The sequence below is a fragment of the Nothoprocta perdicaria genome, unplaced genomic scaffold (assembly GCF_003342845.1).
Source record: "Nothoprocta perdicaria isolate Ctin4 unplaced genomic scaffold, notPer1 scaffold_52, whole genome shotgun sequence".
NCBI classification, from domain to species: Eukaryota; Metazoa; Chordata; class Aves; order Tinamiformes; family Tinamidae; genus Nothoprocta; species Nothoprocta perdicaria.
This window is the reverse complement of record NW_020455777.1, coordinates 2,452,365-2,468,350: the sequence shown is the minus strand read 5'-3', so window position 1 is coordinate 2,468,350 and position 15,986 is coordinate 2,452,365.

Below are 15,986 nucleotides of genomic sequence, written 5' to 3'. Positions count from 1 at the left end.
ATTCTGTGATTCTGTGGCAGGCCTTTGGCTTGTCCCTCCATTCAGATGCTGTGCCAGACAGGTCATGCTAGAATGCAGTGCTCATCCCTGCCACAGTGCATGGAAACTGCAAGCAAACTGTTGGACCTCCACTCCCTTTCCTTTTCCCTTCTCTTACTTTTTCCCTTCCCTTCCCTTCYTTCTCCTTCCCTTCTCTATTTATATAACTCTGGATAACTATGTATGTGTAACTGTGCCTTGACARCAGCACAGCGGCCATTTTGATTACTGGAAAAGATGCCCTCCCCAGACACCTTAATTATATTCTCAAGAGGATATTGCTGTGGGCTTCCTTGGTCTACTGGTATTTGGTGCCAATACACTCTTGTGTAGCCTTCACTTTTCCTTTGGTAATGCTTATGCAGTCCTCAAAGATTTCAAATGAATGGATAACACTTAAAGCAGAGAAATGTGTTGCAGTGTTAAGTCCAGGACAAAGTGTGCATAATTGCAAAAGAAACATAGATACCACTGGGTTTTGTTTGTTGTTGTTGTTGTTTGTTTGTTTGTTTGYTTGCTTGCTTTTTGGTTTGAGAAGATAGATCTAGATTTTTAGAGGTACCTGGGTTTTGGTTTCACTTATAATCAGTGTTTATCAAAAGACTTTCACAAAGCGTATGAGCATTTTCCAGACTCCTAGCAAAGCTCTTCGTTCTACTATCCTATTGTAGCTGCCAGAATGGAGATTATTCTCTGATAAAATATAGCCCACATGTATCTTTTACTTCTGACTTGTATTTACTTTTTTAAGGTAGTTAATGCCATTATGTCATCTTCTTTGATTTGTATAAACCGTATAATGTCATTCTCTAACTCCAGTACTAAGCTGAAGTTATGCTTCTTCTTAATACACTGCAGTAATCTGCAGATGATTTCAAAATGAAGAGATGATCTTTATCATCTTGATGAGATGATCAAGAGATGGCTATTGCTTTCAGTTTTAGTTTATTGCTGAATGGTTCATTATTTCTTTTTTTACTGTAATACCGATTAACTCTTCTCCTGGACTCAGACCTCATTAAACTAAATTTACTGAGCATGAGCATGTGAAAAGACAGGATGACAGCACTGACAGTTCTTACATGGTTATTCAAAGAAGAGGTTCAAATATCTTAGTTTTGGCCAAATTCCTGCCCAAGTTGACTCTGAATTCCCTTGCAGTCTGTTTCATTGGCTTATTTACTTCTATTGATTTACTCCACAGCTTTAAATTTCAGTAATTTATTCTTTTGATGCCAGTCTGCTGTGGAAGAATGATGTTTAAMCATGCTGATACAGCAAGTTTTGCCCAGAGCTATGGATTAGGTTTTGGGCAAACCAAACAATACTATGTGGGCATATATTTCTGTAAATGCAGTTATATGTCTGGATATACAGACCCTGATTGCTTAAAAGTTTCAGTACRATGAATATAGATGTTTGTGTTGCTATTAAATGAAAAACTAATGAATGCGCAATTCATACAGATATTGCAAGAAATAACACTTAAAAATAGCTTTCACATTCTTTGAGATAGAATGTGTTTGTATTTGTGTTCATGTTTGTGTTTGTATGTATGTATGCATAAGTGAAAAAAAGGAAAAAGTCAAATAAAGCAGCATTATACATATTCTTTGCTCATATTTCAGCATCCTTGCATTGTAGCAAGGACTCTTACCATATATTTAAAACTCTTTGTTTAAATATGTGATCAGCCACAAGAACTAGTCTACTGTACTTATTTCTTAGGTCTGACTCCATTTCTATGTGTGTTAGTGATTTCAAGCCTTCAACATTCTTGACTTCAAGATTTCAAGATTTYAATATTAGTTTTTGTAAATTAGATAGATAGATAGATAAGACTATAGTGAATGTAAAGGAATTTTAAGTAAGTTGAGAAAATTTAAATTTGGTCTATATTTTACATTCTACTGATATTTGTAAAGTCAAGTTTGTAGGAATGATGAATTTTCTTTATAAATTTTAAAATTACTAGCAATATTTTCTTGACAAAAACATTGGTGTTGTTTTGAAGGTGGCAAAAATAAATAATTTTCTTTTGGGAGAATTAATAATATAAATATTTAAATATACTCATTTTTTTAAATTTCATATATATATATTATCATACAGGTAAAATGAGGTCTCTAAATAAGTTGAGAACAAACCAAATTTTYATCAGATATTGCTTGTGTTCTGTATTTTCCATTGCAAAAGGGAATTGAATAAATAAAATTCAGATTTTCCTCTGAAGAAAAATTGTAAAAAAAAAAAGAAAAAGGATCAAGTAGTTGATTGATTAAACCATTTTCTTTAGATAAAACTGGATGTGTTTTTGTAAAAGGAAAGRTAAAAGAGTTATCTCTCTAACCTCTGGAATCATCACAGAACCACAGAATCACCGAATGRTTGAAGTTGGAAGGGACCTCTAGAGATCATCTAGTCCAACACCCCTGCTCCAGCAGGGACACCCAGAGCRCRGGGCACAGGGYGGGATCCAGGCAGGTTTTGAAGACCTCCAGAGAAGGAGACTCCACAGCCTCCCTGGGCAGCCTGTGCCAGGGCTCTGTCACCCTCACAGGAAAGTTCTTCCTCACATGGAGACTTACAGTGTTTCAACTTGTATCCATTGYCCCTTGTCCTATCACTGGACGCCACCAGGACACACCAAGAAGAGTTTGGCCCCATCATTGCTACATTCTCCCCTCAGGTACTTATATATGTTGATCAGATCTCCTCTCAGTCTTCTTTGGGCTAAACAGCCCCAGCTCACTTAGTCTTTCCTCATAAGATAGATTCTCCAGTCCCTTCATCATCTTTCTCGCTCTCCACTGGACCCTCTCTAGAAACTCCACATCCCTCTTATACTGGGGAGCCCAGAACTGCACCCAATACTCCAGGTGCGGCCTCCCCAGAGCTGAGTAGAGGGGCAGAATCCCCTCCCTCAACCTGCTAGCAACACTCCTCCTGATGCAGCCAGGATCCCATTGGCCTTCTTGGCCACGAGGGCACTGAAGCCTCATGGTTAACGTGGTGTCAACCAGGACTCCCAGGTCCCTCCCTGCGGAGCTGGTTTCCAGCAGGTCGACCCCTATTCTGTATTGATGCCTTATTCCTCCGCAAGTGCAGAACGCTGCACTTTTCCTCGTTGAACCTCATGAGGTTCCTCTCTGCCCAACTCTCAACCCTGTCCAGGTCCCTCTGGATGGCTGCACAGCCCTCTGGAGTGTTCGCCACTCCATACAACTTGATATCATCCACAGACTTGCTCAGGGTGCATTCTGTCCCCTCTCCCAAGTCATTGATGAACAAGTTGAACAGTRCCAGGCCCAGTACTCATCCCTGACGGATGCCACTGGCTACAGGCCTCCAAGTAGACTTGGGCAATCATTCGACTTCCCTGGTATGCTCGATTAGCACATCCACAGGATTGCCAGCACTCATGTTCTCTCCTGCTGCTTGGTGCAGCAACTCTCTTTTAGGCTTTGTTTAAGCTAATTTATGACCTCCACACAAAAACATTCAGAGAAATTTTCATTTTAGATACCTTGAACAGCAATTGCAGTGATAATTTCCAATCATAGGAGGTTTTGCTCTTTCATCTCTTRCCTTGAACCTGGTGGTCTGTCAGCATTGTCTTTTAATAGCAATCCTTTTAAACAGTAGTTCAGAATGATTAACTAAAACTATTTCAAGACCCATGTCTTATTTTTCAGTAACTTCTTAGATTTTAAATTCATTGAGTATTTGATGTAAAAATCAAATCAAGTTTCTGTGTGGAAAGGTTTTATTTTGAAAGAAAACTTTTGCCAAATGCCTCCTTTTTTTCTCATTCAGTAGCTTAATTTGAGTTTGTAGATCAGTGCCCTGGGCTGCCCTCAACGTTCTCTTTGCTTTGAATTTTCAAAAGAAGAATGGATTTAGTTGTGTGGTAATGCCTACTGAGTGGGAAGCAATTACTGCTGGAGATCTAAATTAAAAAAGCTTTAAACCTTATTGGAGCAAAATTATAGCTAAACAGTATTTACATTAAGAAATAGTTACCAGACATTTAAAAATTCTATGTGACATTTTTAAAACAAACACTTGGAAGTCTTAAGTCGTTCTGAAAGTTAGGCGTAGAAGGATATATTCTGTTGGTCAAATTGGAAATGTTCCAGGAAGCTTCRTCAGATGAAATGTGCAAAGTAAAAGAGCTTCTCCTTTAACAGTTGTCTAAGGGTAAATTCACATTATGTATTTTTATATTGCAAATGCTTGAATCAGAGTGTTTGGCTACACCTGGAAGCTCTTATAAAGTYCGTTCCACATGTCCCTTATATCCTCTCAGCTCCTTCTCAGAATAAAAACAGTGTAGCTCCRGAATTATTTCCTGCATCAGTCTTTGTACTTACATTTTTTCCCCAAAGCATTGTATATTAATTTACCCACAGCTTTTGCAAGAGATTTATTGTTTGTTTTGTTTTGTATTCATTTTTCCAGCTCTGCAAAGCAATAGGAAGTTTTCACTCAGCTCTGGCCGCACAGTTCCTTTTGTGCCCTTGTTTCCTGTGTTAGTTTGGGATTTCCATTCCATTTAATTCACACTTTTCTTTGATGCTTTTGTCATGACCTTGACAATTTCTACAGGTGGTTTTATAGTTTGCTTATATTCCAGCATGTATATTTTTGTCACAGACATCCATGCTTGGATTTTGAATGAATATTCTATTTGCCATTCATTTAATTCTTGAACTTGAACAGAGTGTGAACTGTACCTACAAAAGTATTTCTTGGCTTGACAGTGTCTTCTTTTTGAGTTCAGATAGTTAAGAGACTTTCAAATAGTCAAGAGGCTTTGGCACTCACAGTAGCTACTAATCCATCTACTTTGCTTTGCCATCTCTATGAAGAGTTTGCCCAAATGGATATTATATTATGTTAAGACTAGTTATGAGATAACCAAGGTAGTTTTCCCTCACAGTTTTCCCTTATATCTATGAGTATGTACTACCAGAGTTTTTATCACATCTATGGCCCTACTAAACCTGTCTCAGTAGCAAACATCAAGAGGGAAGCCGTTTAGAAACTCCATGCTCACAATAGTGTTTTGGCAGATAKGATGAAATAAGAATATAAGAGAGAAAAGTTTTGTAGTAAGTGATAATGGCTTTTATTAGAGTAGTGGTAGCACTAACAGAACTGTCAGGGCACATATATTCCTTCCTCCTAGCAACATAGGTAAGGCACAAATTATCTTTGACCAGAGGAGTTCCTGCAAGGGACACTTGGGCAGAGTGGAACAGAAGAATATGCCTATGGAGAAGGTCTCTTGAAGAACTGCAGTCACTGGAAAAAAAATATSTTTCTCCTTCGACTACTCATTCATATGCATTCATACTGTGAATGATCCTGTGTGCTTCATATACCCACTAATTACCTGAAGACACCTCCTGTTATAGATTTCTCTGAAAGGCATGAGACCTGGGTGGGAGGAGTGGAGTCATCACAGTCATTATTATGTAGATCCATGTTCTATATTCCTACTCATTAATAAAACCAGTGAAAAGAAAGAGTGATCTTGTGATCTGGAGTTTAGATCTCCAATCTTCAGAATAGTTCTAATCCACACAGTGAGGGTATGAACTGARTTGTTCCTTCTGTTAGAATGTTTGAGGTAATCCCTCAAGGCACAAGGTACAGTACTGCCAAGTATAATTTATGATTATATTCTGTTGGATTTCTTTTGTAACTTTTCCTATCTTAAAATCAAGAACTTAGTATTTTGCTTTCCTTGATTAAACATTTCTTTTCGCTTTTAAGCTTGCCTGGTGGAAAGAGTGAATCTGGAYGAAGCAAGTCCAAAGAAAATGACTTCTCTGGAGAGTAACTAATCTGGTGAAACAGATTTGTGTAGGCAATAATCCATCCTCCCTGTAAGAAGCTGAGATACATCTTTGCCAAGATATAAGGGCTACTTTGAAAGTACTATGAACAAGTACTAGTGTTTAGTGGCAGAAACATTATTTATAGCTGCAGATACACCCTAGGCCATTATCATGATAGTTTTTAAAATTAAATAACTTTGATTCTTTGGGTACATTGATCCCAGCTCTGAATCCGTTGTCAAAATATTCTGTCAATTGTGATACTTTCAGAAAGCAGACTACAAGATGACTTATCAGAAGGATTAAGTTGTTCTTCCAGATGCCTTAATAACAAGTTTTTGTCTTTTTTTTTTTTAAGATGAAACATTTTTGATAGATAGATATCACAGGTGATATGATTCTCTTACCAGTTAGCTTTCACACACACACTACATCATTAGCCTATGGAAGTCTTGTACATGTTTTTTAAGGCCTGCTGTGCAGGAGGCTCCAATTCACTTGGTAATGTAGGCCTAATGAATAACTTTGTTTCTGTGACATATGCAGATTGATTTAAATTCAGCAAATCATACTGAAAATCCTTAGTTTAGTATTTTTTGGAGTGATTGATGAAAATTAAAAAAAAATGTAATAAAAAATTAATAAAACTCAATTCTTATACCTGTTCTTCAAGTTCAAAAAAATGTAAATCTTGCAATCCTAAAAATTTAGGCTAATGACCCATTTGGATAGACTACTCATAAACCTAATACTTAATTTTCCTGACTCCTGACAAAAATATATGGTTACTTTTTCCAAGGTTTAGTCAACCACTACAGCATTGTTGTTTGTGACACTGAATGTGTCAAAAATGACTTTGAGCACTATACCAATGAGTTAGTCCTAGRGACATCAGATTTCAAGCCTTTCAACAACACACAATCTTCAGCAGAGGACCAGCCATTTGATGCAGCCACCCTATGAACCACTTAGTGCCATCACTTACTGCTGTTATCCTATTACCTTCCTTGGAGCAAGACCAGCTTAGCAAGCCCGGATGCCTTAGCAGGAGACAGTGGTTATCTGGGTCGTGACATTCCAGCCAGGAGTTACTTGGTACTTTTACCTCTCTGGTGTCTGCCACACACACATCACCAAAGATAACTTCTCAGTCTCTGTACAAAAGATGTAGAACTTGTTCTTATTTGCTAGTGAAAGTACACTGAATTGGCCAAGGTTTTAGAGCAGAACCATCCCGTATCTTCCTTTCACACTTTCTTTTATATAAACTATGAAATGCTATGAACTCTAATGCTCTTTGTAATGAAGGCACAAAAGCAAATGCAGTAGAGCAATTAGGAAGTGGGTACATAAGAACTGCTGGGTGAGGGAAACCTGAAACAATATCTCAGCCAAGATTTCTTGCAGGATGGGTGTCCCTCCTTCAAGTCCTACCCAAGATGGCCATTGGCAGTGATTTTGTGAGTTGAAATAAAYTTGAAATCCTTCCATTTTCTCTGCATTCTATGAATGGTTTTCTCTCTTAGTTTCCTCTAAAGCTCAGCTTGAATTCAGTACTATGGCATAGACAGGCAGCTTTTTCTTCTCAGAAATTTCCTGGTCCATACTCATGCTGTTTACTGTTTCTGTCTCTGTCTTTTCCTAATTCCAAGCTCTGCCTTTTCTGAATTTCAGAAGTTCTGCAGAATTTGCCATTGTGTCTCCTGCTATTAGAATGGCAGCATCATAGCCTCACAATGGCTTTGAGAATGAATTACAAAAAAAAACTTCATCAAATTAACTATCCCTCAATAAGCTTTTTAGACAAGGTCTTGATTTAAATACAGAAGTAATGGTATAGTATTAGTGATAAAAGCGGATACTTTCCTAATGTACAAATATTTCCTTATGTACAAATATATCCGTATCTTTCCATGTAAAATGTTAAACAAAAAAAGAGAAATCTCTGCTTCAAAGCCATTGTCTTACTAAATTGTGTTGAGATTAGTAAATAAAATAATACTTATTAACATATTCAGGGGTTGTTATTGAATAGGAAAGCAAGAAAGAGCCTTCAGACAGCCGAGAACAGATTGCAAATACTCTGTTCCAGTCAGCCCCAAAAGAAGTTGGGACTTCTTGCTATTTAGTTGCTGGGTAAAGCAGAAGGCCTGTTCATAGTTCAGAGCTACAGATTCTTGCTGGGCAGCTCAGCTCTTGGCAGGATGAACAAATGACTCCAGAGCCCTATACAGCCTCCAGCAGTAGGCATAGCTTAGAGTAAGATAGTGTTTATCTTCAAAATCTTGGCTCCTCCAACATTATTATTACCCATATAGTCTGATAACAAAGATAAACAAACAGATTAGCCAATAAACATATTTAGAAGTTGCTTTTACAATTGTCTGGGGTATTTCTCAGATATATGCGGTATACCTGTTKGTGGTGCTGAAACCAGCATCCCCATGTAATAGTCCTGTACTTACACTGCTCTGGAAAATCTCTGGTCTCCCTAGCAACCCAGCCTGCAAAGAGCTCGCTGGTGTGGTGTTCTGCTCTCACTGCGACGTCCTGAGGAAAAAAGAATCAACAAGAAGATTTATTTGTTCAGGATTTAGAGCTTCCTTAAGACAAGTTCCAAGTTGCTACTGAGGAAGCTTCTTCTCTTGTAGCAGTAAGCAAATATAATAGAATAAAACAGCTATCTTTCACCAAAATATATAAGCAATGCATCAAAGATATTACCGAGGGGAAAAAAAAAAAAAAAAAGAATTTTTGTGGCAGTTGATTTTAGTCTGGGCAATATGTACCCTTCCTTCCCACTTCATCCCATGCCTCATGACCATAGAATAAGACATTTTTATACTCAAATTCATTTCTTTAGCATAGCTTTCCCTTAATACCTTACGCATATAAGAATACCTTACCCATATAAGGATACAAGAATACATGAATAATACCGTCTCTTTCCCGAAGCTTCTAGAAATTAAAACTTTCTTCTTATATAAGATAGCAATGTGAGAATTATTATTATCACACTTTTCAATGCATGTGAGGTGCTATTATTGGACTAGTGATTGCATAATTTCAACATACTAAGATTTAAATTGTTCTTGGAAATGAAAACCTCCTTTTAAATCATTCCTTCCCCAGTGACTTCTCATCAGTTTCATGGGGATGTTGGGTTTTTTTGTTTTTAAATTTATCTGACTTTTTTATAGTAGAAATAGAATTCACTGCTTCTTCTTGAATTCAAAAATGGGAAGAGTAGTAATCTATATAGACTTCTCAGGATTGGATTTTTTTTGTTTTGTTCAAAATGCATGGATATAAGAGGAGATGTGCTGAAAACCTCAGAGACAGCTCTCTCTCTCAATAAATAATGATTTAATAAAGTTACGCATTAAAGCACTACTTCTGTGTGCATACAACCTAACAGCAGTTTAGTTTAGATTTGATTGCTATTTTTCTATTGTATCCATTGTCACTGCACTCCATTGCATTCCCYGATTTCACTGAATTGATGAAAAAATCGCTAATGAGGGCAATACTGTGTGTGTTAATGGTCAAATACATTATCCAGGACACCTACAGACTTCTTGATTCACATGCACTTTGCAGAGAACCAAGAAAGGGAATACAAGGACAGGCCTCTTAAGTTGAATGGCTTTGAGCTGTAAGCCCCAGGAACCTGTGGTTGATTCCAAAACCGGCTTGTGGGAAAATTGATACAGCCGTGAGATCACTATGTGCTTCTAGGCYATTTCCTTCTTCCTATATAGCTAAATACACATGGAATAATCCATCTAATAATGTGAGGCCCACTACATGAAGACGAGCAAAGGTTCAACTAAGGGGAAAATATATGTTCTTGTACCACCAGCTCTTCCTGTCTGAACAAGTAGGGAATAGCTTTGTGGCTCATTTGCTTGAAAGAGATGGGACCTGGGAGAACGGATAAGCATATGTCAAACAGACTTAAGTCATGAATTTCCCTCAGCAGAAGTCAGGAAGGTTTTGTTTTGTTTTGTGGTTTCAAGTTATAAGAACAAACCTTAAGGTCTTTGATGGAAGGCTTTGAAGCAGACAAGTTACGCTGCCCGAATGTGTTGCTAGTGCTGGATTACACACATCTCCAAGTCTGAGGTCCCTGAATACGTTCTGTTTTGTACTTTCTGTACTCTGACTTCTCAGCAGCAAAGCATGCCTACTTCTGTCATTACTGTATTAGCATTTCTGCTCCAGAGCAATGCAAACTCAGCACCCTCGGGAAAAAAAAGAATGCCTTTAATTAGATTTTCCCACCACATCCAATTGGTTTCAGGGGTCTTTCTGAAAATGGCTTGCCTCCAGATAATACAAAAGGGCTTCCTCAATCTGTTAMAAGTTTCTGCTGCGAGGACTTTACTCCCAGCTTTACTGTAATGCTTTGTAAAATAAAATCTAGTCTGACAAAAACACCTGCCAGTAAACAACAATATTATTTTCTGATAAAAACTTGAATGACTGGATTATGTGGAGGATCAGATTTTCAACAAAAGTAATTCCTGTATATAGCAATTTGTCTAACTTGAGTTGTGCTATAGCATAACAGTCAATGAAATACACATAAATGATTTTACAATTAGATTTTAYAGTTTTGTGACTAGCAGGGTATGTACTACCTTTGACGTAGTCGTACACATGTGTKACATAGTGGTACACATACCATTCTTCATTGTTAATCTGAAAATAAATCTTACTTAGTAAGAATGTCTCAAATTTTAAAAAGTTCTTTGATTCTTATTTTCTCCTCTCAGATTGCTTCAGATGCATTCAGAATAGAAGTGTTTCACAGATCTACCACTGCAAGGTAAAACCAGAAGAAAAATAGGAAGACTTTCTTTCCTTTCTATGTAGTTTGCTTTGCAGTCACTTTTGCCAGCCTTCTTTTACCTACCAATGCTCTTCTTGAGCTGAAGATAAATTATATAAAGCTATGCCAATAAAAATATGTGGAGAAATCTTCAAATACAGAAGGACAAATGTTTCATCAACACTGCCCATATTGATTACTTTTTGAAAATGCCATTACATCAGAGAAGTCCTTGCTTTCATTTTATGATGTGTTTATGTACAAGTGCTTATAACCCATCATTTACTAACTTTCGACTTTATTTATTAGGTGCTTAGGGAAATAAACCAGTTCTGATTTTAATTGTCCTTTTCTTATGAAGAATAATAGGGATAGCTRTTTGACTTGGCATTAAGTGGTGGCTAAATGTATTCTTTAATTATAATGAGAGTATTAAAACAGTTCAAATTGACTTTGTTCTGTTTATGGATGAGTATGTTTTGCGTCTGATGTTTATATATGGGTTTGTTTTAATAACAAAAAAAGAGGTATCTGAAAATATTTTTGGAGATTAATGTAGTGAATGTGGCAAATATGTAGGCAATTGCCTGCATATGGCTAGCTGTACCAAAACCCACCATATTTTGAGAGCATCCCACATTGGAAAAGGGTTAGATAGTCCTATGTATACTTAAAAGCTGTATTGTAAATGCATAAGTGCATTTGGGTTTATGTGGGTGCACATGGGTTTATATGTTCAGAGATAAATTTCCATTCAAAACTTTACCTCTGGCATTTTCCAAATTTTGGGTACCTAATTACAGTCTTAATATCTTCTTAATTCGGTGTTTCTGTTTTTTTTGAATGGAATGACTATTTTTGATGATCAAACACCTGCCTGAGATACGCACAATATCTACCAGCTACCTGCTTGTGGGTTGCTGTAGAGGAAGAGCACCTGGTCTTGGAGTCTAGGATCACCAGCTCTTACTGCACTTTTTACTTTCCCATGAATAGGCCTGATAAAGTCCTTCCAGCAGAGGGCAGCGGGATGGTGCATGTACGTATACAAATCTGCATTTTAATGCAAGTGTAGAATGAAAATTTTTCTATTTGTTTTTAAGACGCTGAAATGGAGTAGTCTGATAAACAAGATATCGTTTATGTTGCCCTTCCAGTTTATTTTTTATTTGGCTTTATTCTGAGCAGAAAGAAGACCTCTTGGTATAGCATTATGATGAAACATCTACATTCTTAAGTACAAAATATTGTAGTTCTTAAGTATTAACAAAGTATGAATCTGTGATACAGCAATAATGTATTCTGAATGCCTTAATCAAAAAAGGCATCATTTTTGTGTGCTGAAGTACAAAGTGTATCTTTTAGACTTTTTTATTATTATTATTTGAGGAAAAATATGMTTGTGTTATGTTAGTATACTTTCCTAAAAGAATAAAATGGATTAAGATTTTGGCCATAATATTGGTTTTAATGCCATATTGTGTACAGAGAAAGAAACATATAGGAGCTGTTTCTCTAAATACTCATCATTTAAGATGATGTTAYATTTCAGATTTCTGCCCTCTGAAGAGATGTGCATGCTCCCAAAATTTTAAGACTCTGTGGCAAGCTGCAAATAATGTGCCTTGAAAATGCACTTGCATGCTTGTGATTTAGAAACTCTCTTGAATAAGTAAGACTCAAAGATATGACTTTTAGYTCTTTTTGCCTTACATTTTTGTGCAGAATATGAATTCTGAGATTTTGATGCTCAACATCTTATGCTTAGCAGCTCTTTTCCAAAGAGCTGAAATACTTCAGCTAAGATGCTAAATGAATGTGCTCTTTAAACCTCATGCAGGCTGAGCTCCTGTTCTTTAAGGACTTCCTCTAGAAGTCTGTTAAATGAAACTACACCCTCTTAAAGCTACTTTGATTTATAGAAAAAGAACATCACATTTTATTGCAAATGAGAACAGCACCTGAGTAAACCAATGCCACCACCATTAACAATATTCAACAGAAATGTATGTGAGGAAAAGAAATAGAAAAGCTGCTTGAATCTTCATTTTCTGGTCTCTTCTGGGCTGATTTATTGTCCATTTATTGTCCATGTCCATGTCTTCTAAAAATTTCTTGCACAATTTTAATTGACTGTGTTTAATCCCTATGGCTTGTGCAGTAATATCTCCTAGATAAAGCAGTAATTCCAAAAAAAAAAAAAGCTGAAGATGGAAGAGAGGTAGCAAGATGTAAAGTAAAAAGATGTGTTGATATGACATTGAATTGTCTATTCCAAAAGTCACTATTTGGGCAGAACAACTGTTTTTCACCTCCTCATCTTTATTCATTAATCCTTAACCAGCTGAATCAGTTACTGGTTTARGGAATAGACAATATTGGTCTATTCCTAAAATAGAATAACTCTGAAGAYTACTTTTTAAATATGGCATGATGTCATTTCATAATTTAATTTCYATTAGAACTAATTGTTATGACAGTGTTTTTCATAATTTTGTATAGCTGTCATATACAACTTTTTAAAAGTGTGTGAAAAATAATGTGTTTTTAAAATATTTTATTACCTCTTTGTGTTTCATTTGCACTGTATGAAAGATATGTATGACAATGAAGAATCATAGCCAGGAAAAAGACCTTAATTAAGCTGTAGATGTGAACGTAAAATACTTGCTGTGTATAAAGCTCATGAAATGTATTTAAGAATTGAGATATTACCAGTAAGCAAAGAATCAAATTTCCAGTTCCAGCTATTTACTTTATATAAACATCCTGGCTGCAAATTAACCACAAAAATGTTGGATGAATTCATGTTCTTCGTCTAAATCTACAATGAATATCTAGCCAAAAGAAGTATGTTGTTCTTTATCAGTACATCTCAAAACTCTTGGTGAATTCTCTTTCTGTTTTATTTTGCTTGCCTTGTATTTTCAGCCATCCATAAACATCAACCTTTGAAATACAGTACTTACTACTAAGGTAGTTCTGGAGCAGTAAATTGAACCTCCTATTAAGTAAATAAATCTGCTCTTAACTTCCAGCATTATAAATAACAGCAGGAATGTCAGGGCAACCTTGGGGATAAGCCAAGTCTTAGCACAGCTGCTATGACCTTGTATGTCAGCATCTTAGACTTTATCAGTATTTGATTTGTGTGCAACATGAAATTTGCTACCACTTCCTTGGTTTCCACATTAATTCAATTTCTTTTAGCTACATATTAAGAAAATTCAAAACAGTGAATTTCCCAGCTGTATAGGGGTCACTGGGAGGTCTGCATAGGATGTCACTGACAGATATCTTGTACATGAGCCTTACAAAGCAAACATTATAGCCATACTGAAAGCTTTTGCAAGCTGGAGCCACTGTGTGAGCTGCAAGAGTTTTATCTTCTCCAACCTATCTCATAAGACCTAGAGCCAGAAAAGTTGTTTTATTTCTAGGCAAAGCAGTGAATAGTGACAGTTTTATAGGATCTAATCCTCTTCCCACTACAGTTTCATACTTCAATTAGGTGTTCTTTAATGACTGCCTAATTTAAAACATGTGATTAGTCAGAGTGAGAACAACAGCCCTACTTTGTGCTTCAAGACAGACACCTGCTTAACTTCCTTTAATGGATCTAAGCTTTACAGACTTCAGCAGAAGTGTAAGTTCTGGAGCTACTGCATAAAAACACCTCAGGTCCTCAACCAAAGTTTGAATATAATTTTCCCTCTACAGTTCATAGAGGTTTTCTGAACACCTTTTATTAACTATGTGTTCAACTTTCTTGCCTTAGAACTTCCTCAAAAACTGGGCCAGAAGCACCAAGATGTTTCTCTCAATGTTACATAGGCAAATATCTGTATTAGGTYCAATTATTCCAAGGAGCAGAAGTTATGCTACCTTTCTTCCTTYGATTTTTATCACTGTTGGTATAATTTTAGTCACATTTGATATAGAATATGTTCATTTTTTACCTGGTCTGTCCATTTTATGATTATGACTTAGTCACTCCTCCTGTGAATAAATATACAGCTGTTAAATTAGGACTAGAAAGTCCAAGTATCAAATTCTTCTGCTTCAGCAACAATATGAATTCAAGGTGACATGTTCAAGAAGCTGTTCAGAAAATGCTTTGCTTTCCATGTCAAAACTTTCTTTTTTTCTTATGAAGAGGGTGAGTTTTTCTTCACTTATTTCATGTAGTAGTACTTCATACTTCACGCTTCATACATTGCATTTCATTAAAGAAAGGGAAAATGCTGCTCAAACTCTCTCTAATGAATTAGTATTTTAGCTCAGTTGGGAACTAGAGGAATTGTTATGTTCCATTATATTTGAGTAATATGCAAATTCAGTGAAGGTAAATTTGTAGGAGACTGCATTACAGTGCACCTTTTTTTCAGTACTTTGACCACATTTCTTCTCTCAGACTCTGCCTAAAGGTGAATATGTGTAGTATCTATTTAGCTATTCATATTGTGAGGTATAAAAATGCAAAAAGTATTTTTCCTTTGGTGAAGAAAGTTTAAAATTGCTTTTGTTTTTTTCATTGCTTTTCCCCTCACTCCTACACACAGTTCAAGAAGTAACTTGCAATGTTTATGTGTCCTATACACATAATATATAGTGAGAAGTATATGCCTTCAGCTGTGTGAAAGAGTTGGAAAACCTTGAAAATTATCAGGAGGAAGAATGTATCTAATAGTATTCATCTCTATGTGGGCAATCAATAAGAAATTTATTTTTTTCTGTGAATATTTCTGCTGGTAGAACTGAAATTCACAAATGTTTGCATAAAAATTGCCCTGAGAGACATAGCATCTTGATTCCTTTCAAAATGATGTGTGCAAGTTTCCCTTGTGTAAAACACAATAATACATGGGGAAACTTCACTAATGCTACTCTGGGATCAGGATGCAACTTGGGACATGCCACGCACTGAGAGGTCAGAACTTTTCAGTTGTGTGGCAGAGGATACCTGCTGTAGCCTCCACTTCCCATTTCTGCTTGGCTTCTGCATTTGCTGTGATAGCCCATGTCCTGTAAAGCACATTTCCAAAATTCTATCAAAAATCTGGCTTTCAAAAGTAATACAAAGATTTTATACTCTCCAGCAAGACATTTGCTAGTGCAGAAAGCGCACTGGTTTGCACTGTAGGTAGTAGTTAAGAATAAARCAGAGTAACCTCCTATCAAAATGGAAAAGCAGCATTCTATGTTAATTTAGACATACTTGTCTGACTTTACTTTGTGCAAGCTCTTAAAAAATCGAAATCAACTTT